The sequence below is a fragment of the Arvicanthis niloticus genome, chromosome 27 (assembly GCF_011762505.2).
Source record: "Arvicanthis niloticus isolate mArvNil1 chromosome 27, mArvNil1.pat.X, whole genome shotgun sequence".
In the NCBI taxonomy this organism is placed as follows: Eukaryota; Metazoa; Chordata; class Mammalia; order Rodentia; family Muridae; genus Arvicanthis; species Arvicanthis niloticus.
Genome location: NC_133435.1, coordinates 16,862,535 through 16,876,131, shown reverse-complemented (window position 1 = coordinate 16,876,131; position 13,597 = coordinate 16,862,535). Strand labels below are relative to the sequence as shown.

Below are 13,597 nucleotides of genomic sequence, written 5' to 3'. Positions count from 1 at the left end.
AAATAAGAGAGAAAAGGGCCCTGGGAAACCATAGCAACAACCAGGCTATAGATAATCTCCCTGGATCTTGGCCAACAGCAGCCTTATCTATAATCTAAAGAGAATGTGATGTTGTACTCCTCGTGCACAGTGTTGTGGTCAGGACTAGGTAACTCAAAAACACAGACATCTTTCAGCCATGAAATATTCTTGAAGGAACTCAAGCATGTGTATTTGTCTCCAAATGGGTTGCTTTCTCCATAGCTGGCCTGTAGCAATCCTAGAGAGATGATCACTGTGTTTCTGCCAAGTGAGAAGAATAATCCAGTCAATGGATCACTTCTGAAACACTCTTGTGTTTAGGTTGTTCTGGAAACATCAGAGCCAGCCCAGTTCCCAGCCTCTGCCAGGGAACTCTGTGCTGGGCCTGCCAGAGCCATACCTACAGCTGGGCCCCCTCTCGATAGGGAAATGGATAAACTGTCTCCGTTTGAGCAGATAACCAGCTTGGTTGCCAGGACTCAAGTACTAATTTCTGAAAACTCTCTGGCCCTGACAACAGCCATGACTCCCTGCTCACTACTCTACATGCAGCCTGACAATGACTGTCTGCTTAGAGCATCCCTCCATCAGAGAAGCACATCCAGCCAGTAGCCTAAAATGGACCTCCTTGTCATCCACCCAACATCCCCACCTATCAGAAAATACCCTAGCCTTTGCCATGCTCCCTGGACTCTGAATCCTCAAACATGTGTTTCTCGACATCTCTCACTGCTGAGACAAAGACTCTCTCCTGTGTATAGAATGAGCTTTAACAATCTTATCTATTCTTGGAGTTTCAACCAATGTGAGGAAGGCCCGTGGGTATACAGTTCATCTTCAAGTAAGAATCAACTGTGTGGTGAGCTATGGAGCAGAAAGAGTAAGAGAGAAGGACGTGGAGGCTGACTGAACGCTGTCCCCAGCCCGCTCCACATAACAGAGGGCAAAGCCCAGGTTCAGTGGAGCCCTGAGTGCACAGACAAGCACAGAAGCACAGACAGGCATAAGGTCTCTCCTGGATGAATGAATGAATGAGTGAATGAATGAGCAAGCTGTGCTTCCCTCTCTGGGTCCTGGTGTGCTTTCTGAAGTTGTCCTTCCTCCTGGTATAGCACATGCAAGGTCAGATGAAGAAAAGGACAGCTTCAAGTTGGGGAGATGGCTCGGTTGGTGAAGTGCTTGCCTGTCAAGTACAAGTACCTGACCCACCCTCAGAACCGACATTTTTAAAAAGCTGAGCAAGGTGGAGTACACTTGTAATTCCAGTGCTGAGGAGGCAGAGGCGGGTAGAGCCATGGAAACTTACTGGCCAGCCACCCACCCTGTCCCACTTGGTGAGCTTCAGGCCAATAAGCGACCCTGTCTTTAAAAAAAAAAAAAAAGTGGACGATGTCCTGAGGAACACCACCTAAGGCTGTTGCCTGCCTCCCCTGCTATGCATGCACATACATGTGCATCTGCACACACATGGCCACACACTGAGTCAGAGAAGAAAGCAGCTAAAGCCAGCCAAACCCCAAAGAGGATTCCTTCCTTTGAGATCTACCCCAGAGCTCATCCTGAGGTATCTAGGGAAACTCTCCCAGTATCACCAGGAAAGCAGAGGAAGGTAGAGTGAATGGGTACCGCTCAGCTCCCACTGTCTCCTTAAGAGAGCTGAGTCTCATCAGCTCCTGTATCCTGGCTGCACTGGGTTTATTGGCCAGCAGTGCTGAGCAAGCCCTGATCCCCACAATCCAGTTAATCCTCCCGGAGCCCCTGAGTTAGGCAACATTACCTCACTCACTTCACAAATGAGGAAACAGGTGTGAGGTTAAAGATGGTGTCAGGATCAACATCCAGATAAAAGCCATGGGATGGAGGTGTGATCTCCCCCTTTTATACTGAAATGGTGCTACTTCATCTTTAAAATATCAGCAATTTTCTCACATGCTCTGTTCCCCCAGAATGTGTTATTTTTTTTTTAATTAGCAAGGAGCTACAGGATGGTGGAACTGTAAAGGCCTCGGAGACATGTTGGTCCAGCCCAGAGTGGGAGAAGAAGAGAGAGGAGGCTGAGCAGACAGGCGGTAAATCCTCCCCTCCCTGTTTGCTCTGCTCCTAAAATAAAACAGAACAGAAGACGGCAAAGTCCATGCGTTTGAGACTCCAGCATCCTCCTTCCCATTTCCCTGGGGCATGTAGATGCTTAGAGCCTCTACTGGGGTCTGCGATTTGGAAAAAGACAGGCCTGTTGTGGCTCCTCCCATAAGACCTCTTGTGGGGTCCCACTCCCAAGACGCTGCCAAAATTACTTCAACTCCAGCAGCTCCGAGCCTCCTGGGGATTGGCTCACCAGGATGACTGCCCCACCCTTCCACACATCGTCGCCTCCCATCTGTGTCCCCAGCTGGCATCTTCTGTTGCTATACCAGTGACTTCATTTTTCACTCTTAGCTAAAAATGGACCTCTCATGATTTACCCCATCCTGGTGTTGACACACTCAAGAAGTTGGGCGTGGTCCACTGCCAGGCATCGGGGCCACCAAGCGTGACTCACGGTCCAGAAGTGTAGGGGAACTGCTTGCTGAGAATCCAGTGACAATAGTCACTGTTCCTCCTGTCACCAGGACTTTGTCCTTCGTCCACAAGGCAGTTACATTCCTGGAGATGGGAGTGACCATCCGGAACCTTGTGACCAACAGAACAGGAAGCCCACGGGTCTGTCACAAATCAAGTCGATTCTAGATTTATTTCTCAAACTCAGGGCCAAATGCTAAGTATAGTTACAAGGCTGTTCGGAAAGGAGAGGGTAGAGCCCTCTTCAATTCTCCCTGATCCTAAAAAGCCTTGGTACCAAGCATCTCCAATGCTTAGAGATAATTGGTCCCAATCTTCTTATTTTATAGAAAAGAATTTGAGGCTCAGCAAGACCAAGTGACTTGACCAAAGTCACACAGTGAGCTGCAAAAGCTAGGGCCTGATCTGGATCTCCGTCTCCCAGCCCTGGGTTCTGTCTACTCACCACAGTATCCTGAGAATTAGGCAGAAGGGGCCACCTCTTTCCTCTGTAACAGAAGCAAGAGGGGAATAATAACCTTTCAGTAAGGATGGCTCGGCTTTCCTCTTTGTACTAGTTGCATGTCCTGTTGCTATGACAACAGCGAAGTCAGGGAGGAAGGGTTTATTGTGGCTCACAGTTTGAGGGTACAGTCCCGTCATGGTGGAGACAGCCAGGCAGCAGGAGCTTGAGTGGTTGGTCACAGTGCATCTGCCAGAGGACAGCAAATGACTGCTGGTGTTCAGCTCACTTTCTCCTTTTTATTCAGTCCAAGCCCCCAGGCCATGGGATGGTGCTGCCAATGGTTGGAGGAGGGAGCCATCTTCCTATAGCAATGAAATGTGTCTGGATAGTCTCTTACAGACACAACCAGAAGTTTGTTCATATAATAGACAAGCAAGATTAACCATCACAGCTCCCTCAGCCCTGTGTGTTTGGGCAGGCAGTCTCTTCCAATCTGCTGGTAGAACGTGGAGACACATGGAGTTAGGTGAAGAACTCTGTGCACAAGCTGAAGATGATCTGCCTGCTGTGTCTTGGTTTAGACAAGAGCAAGTCATCTTTGTAAGGCTTCCTGGCATTCCATATGGCTATTAAATAGTGCCTCTTCATTTCTCTTTCTCTCTTCCCAGTAAGAGGTATGTTACTTCAGGACAGATTTGAAGTCATGGGATCAGTAAATGAAGGGGAACAACACAGTTATCTAGATTGGACTCTCTCACCCAACCCAGAAATCTCTGTAGCTTCCCAAAGTGCTTCTGCCCTGAGCTGGGATAGTGGGGAAAGCAAGCAGCCTTTCTGCACAAACCCAGCAAACAAGAACCTGTCAGACATCAGCCAGCCTCACCCTTCAACTGCAGTCTAGGTAAGTGTTTTGCCTTTTCAAGATCACAGCTTTGTCTTTGCTTGTGACACAGAGATAGCCTAAAGCAGACATAACCATTTTTGACCTTCTCCCAAAGATGGATCTTCAGAATGGGGATAAGACCAGATTCCTCTCAATTTCGTTCCCCATCAAATTTCTGTGGATGAAGATGGCTGATACCAGATAGATAGATAGATAGGTAGGTAGGTAGATAGATAATAGATAGAAGATAGATAACAGATAAGATAGTAGATTGAGACATACATACAAACACATACATATATACATACATACATACACACATACATACATACATAGTAGCTAGCTATCCAGATAGATGATAGATATAGGTTGATGATGATAGATAAGATAGTAGGTATATAGTAGATTAATAGATGGGAAATATTTACCTATTAGATATATAGATGTATCTATTAGATAAATGATAAATAAATAAAATAGTAGATGTAGATTAATACATAGTTGATAGACAGAAGCTCATCCACCTTCTGTAGATATATTGAATAAGGAAAAGTATACATCTCAAACCTGTTCATCCACTTCTCACTAATAATTCTGCCAAACGTCCTGAGCAAGGCAGATGTGAACCCAGCCACAATGTTCAGCCTCTTTCCCCTCTTCTTTTAGAGCAGAATGCCTGTTTGGGCTCACTGTTTCAGAGGCTTCAGTTTATGGTCACATAGGGTCGTGGAACAAGGCATGCTCCAGTGAGCCCTCAAAATAATATTCATATGTGGAGTTTCCCTCCTGCTCTCTCAGGCAAGTTAGAGCCGCCCTGCCCCACCCCACTCCTGAACCTGTCAAATCATCACCCAAGAGAATTTTTATTCAGAATTCTTTTTTTTTGTTTGCTAGAAAACATAACTCATTTTGTAATAAAATATTCCTGGGATTAAATTCTTAGACACACATGAGATGTTAGCTCCCATAACTATTTAAAAGTAAATGTTCATAGCACAAGAATCAAGTGCAGAAAAATAACAGGCTAGTTCCGTCTCCCAACCACCTCAGATTTTAGCAGTTTAAGCATCACTGGGAGGAGCCCTGTATATGACTCAGGTTTCTTCTGTGCCCACCCCTCCAAAGTTGCCATCTCAGACAAATAGTGCATCTGCAGAGACAGCCACTCACATCCCGACTGCTGTAAGGAAGAACTATGATCTCCATTCTTTTTATTTTTATTTAGTGTGTGCATATGTTTCTGTGTGCACATTTGTGTGCGTCTGTGTGGAGCACAGAGAGTAACAGTTGGTGTCTCCTCAGTTGCTCTCCCCCTTATTTCTGAGGCATTGTCTCTCACTAAACTGAGGACTTGCCAGTTCACCCAGATTGCTTGGGCAATGAGCCCTCCCGTCTCCTCCTCCCCTCTTTTGGGCTTATAAGTGCACATTATTGTACTTGGCTTTTTCTGTGGGTTCTGGGGTTCAAACTCAGGTCTTTACTCTTGCTTGTTAAACACTTTACCACTGAGCTGTCTCTACCTCTTCCATTTCAGCCCTTTTTAACTAATATCATGTATATAAACTTCATTTATCGTGTAAATATTTTGGCACTTACTCAGTTCATTTCTAGCCTCACACAGTCATCTCTGTCTTACAGTTCAAATAGTTTGAGTCTCTGCAGGCTAAATAACGCACCCAAACCATAGCTGTTCTCTCTGCATGCCTTTCAAAGCTGGCACCAGAAGATCCACATTCTGCACCGAACGGCAATGCTGAGAACACTGCAATCGAGCGCAGTCTTTTCTGAGACTAACTTGGCAATGCTTAACAGCAATAAAATGGCCCTTGCCCTTTTCAGCAATGATGTTAAAATTTATTCTAAGAGAATAGATAATGTATCTGCACAGAGGGGCTTGTGAGGAGCACGGTTATGACAGAGAAGAATTCACGAAATTAAACGGCCACCTCGAAATCATAATTCACAGAACAAATGTTTATTGAGCGCCTTCTCTGTACGTCTCTGTATATGATTCTTACACCAAGGGTTCAGCAGTATAAGGAAACAAATATGTGGAGAGAGATGATTTCTGCTTTCCTGGAGAGGTTTTGTACCCAACTATCTTCATCCATTGGGCCATATCTCCAGCTCCTTCCCTAAAGTTGCAGAAAAAAGAAAAAGAAAAAGAAAAAGGAAAAGAAAAGAAAAGAAAAGAAAAGAAAAGAAAAGAAAAGAAAAGAAAAGAAAAACATGTCTGATACTGCTTCAGCTTTTCATTTAAATCAAATAAAGAATCCCACCCCTCAGTCACCCTGGCCACAGTCGAAGCAATGAATGCAGCTATGCCCAGTGTTCAACTTTACAGCTCTGGGTAGAAGGTGGAGGTGGCCTGGTGTTTCCCTGAGGCTGTGTGAGTCTGAAGGGAGAAAACCCCTTCTGAGCAAAGCCCTGTCCCTCACTTCTATCAAGGTTGCCCACTCGTAGGTTTCATTTTTGAATGTTTATACTCCTACTTGGTCATATGTGTCTAAGATCTGTTTTCTAAGATTTTGAACCCACCCAGTCTCTGGTCCTTTGCTTCTTGGAGTTCTAGAACATCACTATGTTGTCATCTACTGGTTGTTATGAACTGGTTAGAACTGCTGCTTGGGTTGCCCAGGTGGCTCAGCAGGCAAAGGCACTTGCTGCCAAACCTGACTACCTGAGTTCAGTTCCTGAACATGGTAGGAGAGAACTAACTCGTGAAAGTTGACTTCTATGCATGCACTACACACAAATAAATAATAAATAAAAAGAAAACCAATGTCTCCGGAAGAGGTTGTTCATGCACAAACTGGAATTGAAGAAACAAACGCTGGGCTACGTGGTTTTCACCCTCCGGAACTCCCGTTATGTTTTCTTTCTTTGTTGCTGTGACAGAACAACTGATAAAAAGAAACACTTAAAGAAGGAGGGGGTTGTTCTGTTGGAAGGTATCATCTGTCACGGGGAGAAGGCATGGCAGCAGGGGTGACTCTGGCTGTGGAGGCAGGAACATGAGGCAGCCTGTCATGATTCAAGCAGGGAGATAAATGTCAATGCTTTGCTGGATTAGACCCTTCCCCCCCTTTCAGTCAGCTTAGAGCCCCATCACATTCAAGAGCATTCATGTCAGACTCATGACACGATGAGGTGTGTCTCCTAAGTGGTTTCAAATTCAGTCAGATGAGTCTAAACATTACCCATCACAGTGACATTCTATGAATCTTCTATACCGGATGTGTGCTTGGACATGAGCACATGTGTGCACATGTGTGCAAACACACACACACACGATTTAGTCAGCTTATGTGTATTTCCCCTGACTTTCAGTAAAAATAACGTATCTGCCCATACCATTTTCCTTAATTCCCTGTATCTGGAAAAGTAGAGCTTTTCTGCTTCAAGAGGCCCATAAGAGGCACTCAGGACAGTTTACTGGATGAGCCGATGCATGAATAAACAGATAATGGGTCTGAATAGGATGCTGCAGTGTCCACAGAAGCCCAGGATTCCTGCACTTCAGAGTTTCCCAGAGCATTGGAACCGCTGGTCCATCTCTAAGTCTCAGCTTTGGTCCCTCCTCCCGGCTCTTAACCTCGGAGCTTTCCAAGAATCATTTGAGTGTAACCTCAATAAATGTTTTTCATAATTGAAGATATTCCAAACTAACAGCCAGCAAAGCTCCCGGAGTGAGCAGAAGCCAAGCGAAAGCTTTGTGTTCGTATAAAGCCAGGAGATTAGCATGCAGAGTGAGCCAAAAATACAAACTTAAAAATATGAGAAATAAGGCTACAGACATTTTTCTGGAACCCTAATGTCAGCTTATTAAAAGAACATCCATCATCTCTGCTCACTGCTCTTCCCCAAATGGCACTAGTCAAACTCAGCTGTGGTTTCCTCTAATGGTCCAAAGATCTCTCTCTCTCTCTCTCTCTCTCTCTCTCTCTCTCTCTCTCTCTCTCTCCCTCTCCCTCTCCCTCTCCCTCTCCCTCTCCCTCCCTCTCCCTCTCCCTCCCTCTCCCTCTCCCTCTCCCTCTCCCTCTCCCTCTCCCTCTCCCTCTCCCTCTCCCTCTCCCTCTCCCTCTCCCTCTCCCTCTCCCTCTCCCTCTCCCTCTCCCTCTCCCTCTCCCTCTCCTCCCTCTCCCTCTCCCTCTCCCTCTCCCTCTCCCTCTCCCTCTCCCTCTCCCTCTCCCTCTCCCTCTCCCTCTCCCTCTCCCTCTCCCTCTCCCTCTCCCTCTCCCTCTCCCTCTCCCTCTCCCTCTCCCTCTCCCTCTCCCTCTCCCTCTCCCTCTCCCTCTCCCTCTCCCTCTCCCTCTCCCTCTCCCTCTCCCTCTCCCTCTCCCTCTCCCTCTCCCTCTCCCTCTCCCTCTCCCTCTCCCTCTCCCTCTCCCTCTCCCTCTCCCTCTCCCTCTCCCTCTCCCTCTCCCTCTCCCTCTCCCTCTCCCTCTCCCTCTCCCTCTCCCTCTCCCTCTCCCTCTCCCTCTCCCTCTCCCTCTCCCTCTCCCTCTCCCTCTCCCTCTCCCTCTCCCTCTCCCTCTCCCTCTCCCTCTCCCTCTCCCTCTCCCTCTCCCTCTCCCTCTCCCTCTCCCTCTCCCTCTCCCTCTCCCTCTCCCTCTCCCTCTCCCTCTCCCTCTCCCTCTCCCTCTCCCTCTCCCTCTCCCTCTCCCTCTCCCTCTCCCTCTCCCTCTCCCTCTCCCTCTCCCTCTCCCTCTCCCTCTCCCTCTCCCTCTCCCTCTCCCTCTCCCTCTCCCTCTCCCTCTCCCTCTCCCTCTCCCTCTCCCTCTCCCTCTCCCTCTCCCTCTCCCTCTCCCTCTCCCTCTCCCTCTCCCTCTCCCTCTCCCTCTCCCTCTCCCTCTCCCTCTCCCTCTCCCTCTCCCTCTCCCTCTCCCTCTCCCTCTCCCTCTCCCTCTCCCTCTCCCTCTCCCTCTCCCTCTCCCTCTCCCTCTCCCTCTCCCTCTCCCTCTCCCTCTCCCTCTCCCTCTCCCTCTCCCTCTCCCTCTCCCTCTCCCTCTCCCTCTCCCTCTCCCTCTCCCTCTCCCTCTCCCTCTCCCTCTCCCTCTCCCTCTCCCTCTCCCTCTCCCTCTCCCTCTCCCTCTCCCTCTCCCTCTCCCTCTCCCTCTCCCTCTCCCTCTCCCTCTCCCTCTCCCTCTCCCTCTCCCTCTCCCTCTCCCTCTCCCTCTCCCTCTCCCTCTCCCTCTCCCTCTCCCTCTCCCTCTCCCTCTCCCTCTCCCTCTCCCTCTCCCTCTCCCTCTCCCTCTCCCTCTCCCTCTCCCTCTCCCTCTCCCTCTCCCTCTCCCTCTCCCTCTCCCTCTCCCTCTCCCTCTCCCTCTCCCTCTCCCTCTCCCTCTCCCTCTCCCTCTCCCTCTCCCTCTCCCTCTCCCTCTCCCTCTCCCTCTCCCTCTCCCTCTCCCTCTCCCTCTCCCTCTCCCTCTCCCTCTCCCTCTCCCTCTCCCTCTCCCTCTCCCTCTCCCTCTCCCTCTCCCTCTCCCTCTCCCTCTCCCTCTCCCTCTCCCTCTCCCTCTCCCTCTCCCTCTCCCTCTCCCTCTCCCTCTCCCTCTCCCTCTCCCTCTCCCTCTCCCTCTCCCTCTCCCTCTCCCTCTCCCTCTCCCTCTCTCCCTCCCTCTCCCTCTCCCCTCTCCCCTCTCCCTCTCCCTCTCCCTCTCCTCCCTCTCCCTCTCCCTCTCCCTCTCCCTCTCCCTCTCCCTCTCCCTCTCCCTCTCCCTCTCTCCCTCTCCCTCTCCCTCTCCCTCTCCCTCTCCCTCCCCCTCCCTCCCTCCCTCCCTCCCTCTCTCTCTCTCTGTGTATGTGTTTGTGTCTGTGTCTCTGTATCTCTCTCTCTGTGTCTGTATCTCTCTGTCTCTCTGTATATCTCACTATCTGTCTCTTTTTCTTTCTCTTTCTATCTTCATCTCCCTCTTTCATCCCCTATCTCCAGCTCTCTGAGAGACTATGGCTGTCCACTTCTAGGAATCTAGTGGCAGGGAAAAGAGGGGGCATACAAAACAGCTCACCTGCTCATCTTTTTTGGAAACATCTGGGGAAATTCCTTCACAGACAGGAAACCCTGATACCTCTCCCCAGGTTTCATTATAAAACTGCAAGAACATGACTGTAGCCTCCCCTCTGTGTTCCTAATTTTCCACTGCTGCAGCAGAAGTCTGAGTGGAGCAATTAAAGAGGAGGAAATCATCTGCATGCTTCCACTGAAGAAAATAGGAAGGGAGTGGGCTGGAGCGATGGCTCAGCAGTGAAGAGTACTGACTGTTCCTCCAGAGGACCTGGGTTTAGGTCCCTGCACCCACATGGCAGCTTACAACCATTCTGAGCTTCAGATCCAGGGCAATCTAACATTCTCTTTTGACCTATGTAGATGCTGACATACAGACATGCAGCCAAACACTCATCGGCACAAATTATTAAATAAATGGTTTTAATTATTATATATTAATACATGATATAGCTCTAATCATATATTTACATACTATATGTTAATATCTTATTTTGTTTATATATTTACATATTGTTATATATATTTATATATTATTTATATATTACGTATTTTTGCATATATATCAGAAAGGGTCAGTGTGATGGAAATGGGGGGCCCTTTGACTAGAAAGCCTTGCTTAGATTAAAAACAGGAAGTGAAATAAGAATAAGAGCTGTTGGTTTCTGAAGCATCCATTTTCCCCTTCGACACCAGTTAGTGACAAAGACCGTAGTATTGGCACTTCCACCTTACAGATAAGGGACTTCAAGAAAAGTAGCTGCATCTGAGTAAAACTTAAGAACTATAGGTATTAGAGGCCTCTTCAGCTTCCAGTTAGGGAGTGAGAATCAGGAGGAACAGAGATGCCGACTCTGCCTTGTGGGTTCTCATCCACATCTTTGGCCAGCAGCAAAGACAGACGTGGCTGTATTGAATAGACTCAACAGTCTTCAAACCTCAGCACAGTGTCACCAAGAAGAGAGAGCATCCTGATCAGTCTCAGGGCCAGTAAGGCACAGCTACAGGCAGCACACTGAGACTGTTGCAAGAGATATGGAACTCAATCCCCTTGGGATTAGGAGAACGACACTCCAGAGCCTCCTGACTGGACCACCGCCAGCATCACAACATGATCAAACGAAAGCAGTCAGGGATACGGGATTGTCTTTGTACATTTCTCCACACTTCTCCCAGCAGCCACAGAGATGTATTTGCAGTGTGTTGTATGTTCTTCTTTCTTTTTAACAAGTGGAAAGAGGCCAGATTGGGAGGCTGTTCCTGCTAGTGGCAAGTCATAGACTTAGGCCTGGGGCTGAGAGGCCTGCTCTGCTGTGTCTGACAAGAGGCAACGCCAGAGCTTCACACTGCCTACGAAACAAGGGCAGGATTATCCACCACACCAGGCAGATAGAAGCAGCAGATCAGGCTCCCAAGGTTACCCACATCCCACAAGCACAAAGGGGATGATCCTGAATCCCATAGGGGCCAGAATGTAGAACTCTGCTTCTGTTCTGAAGAACTCCTCCTCATACCCAACCCCAACTACAGTTCGCACACAGCTCATCAAAGGAGGGCACCCTTGAGATTTTAGACATGCCACCATTAAAGAACCCCTGCAAACACTGACTTATCTGACCTGAAATCACCCTGAGAAGTACGTGGAAAAGTTAGAACTCTTATTAATATCAGCATTTTTACCCAAAATACCTAGCAACAGAGAGTTTTCAAAAAAAAATACATTACATATATCCAATTTGTTATCTTGGAGGGTGACCTGGAACTCAAGTCTGAACATGCATTCATTTGTTCTGATACACCTGTACACATAGGTAGAAAGTAGCTTTATGTAGTATTTTACCACCTACATTTGGACTGTGACCTGAAGCATGAAGCCAGGTGTAGCAGGCATTTACATTGGTATTGTTCTTTATTGGTAATGACATCTGTATTAGTGCTTTACACAGGACTTTTGGTGGACACAAAAATGGCTAGAAAGTCAGTGCTATACCACCTTGGTCTCTGTCCTCAGTAATGATCAAAAATCACAGCATCATAGCATTGTTCTTTAGGGTCTAAAGAATGATCTGTGCCAGTGATGTTTTCTGTTTGGAATGAGTGATCTTATGAAGCACATAGCAAGGAAAACAAAGAAAAATGGTGCATGCACATGAGCTCTGGCGATATCTGGCAAGGTAGTGCAAGCTAGAAGTCCTGTGGTGGCCATGAGCTTTCTGGTATCCCTATGGGAATGACCTTCTTTGACCTTTTCTGGAAGCTGTTTAAGCTTTCCTGGACCTTGGAGCCACAGAAATCCCTTTTTTGGAGAGATGATACAAGATGTTGTTGTTGTTGATGATGATGATGATGATGAAGATGATGATGATGATGAAGAAGAAGAAAAGGAAGAAAACAAAGAGTAGGAAGACAGAGGCACATGGCATCAAGGAAACTACAGGTCTGAAGAGTTATAGTGTTTTTACTCTTTAGCTGTTTTGCTACTCTGGAGTAATTCTGTTCCAGCTTCAGCCCAGGAGGAAGGATGCATTTTCACAAGAACTTTGGCTGTGATGATCTAGTACGAGATTTCAATAGCATCTTCAGCAAGATGGAGGCCTGAACCTTGCCTTTCTACTCTCTTGAACTTGCAGGTTCTGAGTCAGTGGCCCTTGGTGAGAGATTATGAGAGGGGCAGACACTGGGGAAGTCACCGCTTAAGCACCCAGATGGTCACCAACCCAGGGTCTTTGAGGGGGTCTTGGAGAGTCATGCAAGGCCTGAATACTCCAAAGCAGCTTCAGATTGGGGTCCCAAGGACCTTCTTCATAGGTTGGATGACCTATGGCCTATGACTCCCTATTCTAAAGCTCGAGAGGACAATAATTTTGATTCCCAGGTTTTCCAGGAAGGTCTTGGTCCACTTCTTCAACCCAAATCTTATTTCAAGAGCATCTTTGTGACCAAGATCACTAAGTCAGACGGGACAGTGGAGAAGCACTGAACTGTGGTGGACAGTGACAGAGAGAGACCACAGTGACCCATCAAGAAGCTCATGATAGGTCTAAAAGAGATCTAGACTCTACAAGATCTCCCACTCTGAATGGTCTCTTTCCATCCTGAATTTGCTTCTAGGACACTGATTTTGATCTCAGCAGCTTTGCTAACCTTTAGAAGCCTTCGGGTCCTTCCCACTCCCTGCCTACTGCCCATTGACAATAGCTTAGCGTTTTCTGTCTTCCCAAGGGTCTTGAGTGTGTGAAACACTAAATTGAGCTTATACCAGTCTGTCACTCATCCAAAATGACCAATAAAGCTTTTATTTATGGTAAAAAAAAAATGGTGCATTCACACACATAAAAAAGATGGATGCAGAGAAGGAGAGACAGAGACAAAGGAAAATAAATATTGTCAAATCAGGCACTCAAAACACCCCTCAAAAACCATCTAGGGAAATCCTGTTGATATAGTCAGCTGGAGTTTCCAATATGGAGGATCTTGGGGAGAGCAGGGTGAAGCTTCCAAGTGAAATGACATAACATCAGGTAGAGACGGTCTCAAATTGGCCTCCTTCAGATCCATCAGAGACCCATTGCGGGAAGCTGGAGCAGCCAGCTACAGTCCCACTAATCTTTTTACTCTATGGACGAGTTCCCTAAGGCTAAGTTTTCTAGCTTCTCTTTCCCATTGCAGGCACTTTTGTATT

The 13,597-nt window shown here is 47.6% G+C and overlaps 1 pseudogene; it reads left to right on the top strand.

Annotated features, from left to right (window-relative positions):
* Positions 1-12,034: 12,034 nt before the first annotated feature.
* LOC143439579 (HCLS1-associated protein X-1-like) lies at positions 12,035-13,129 on the top strand (annotated as a pseudogene).
* The last annotated feature ends 468 nt before the right edge of the window (positions 13,130-13,597 follow it).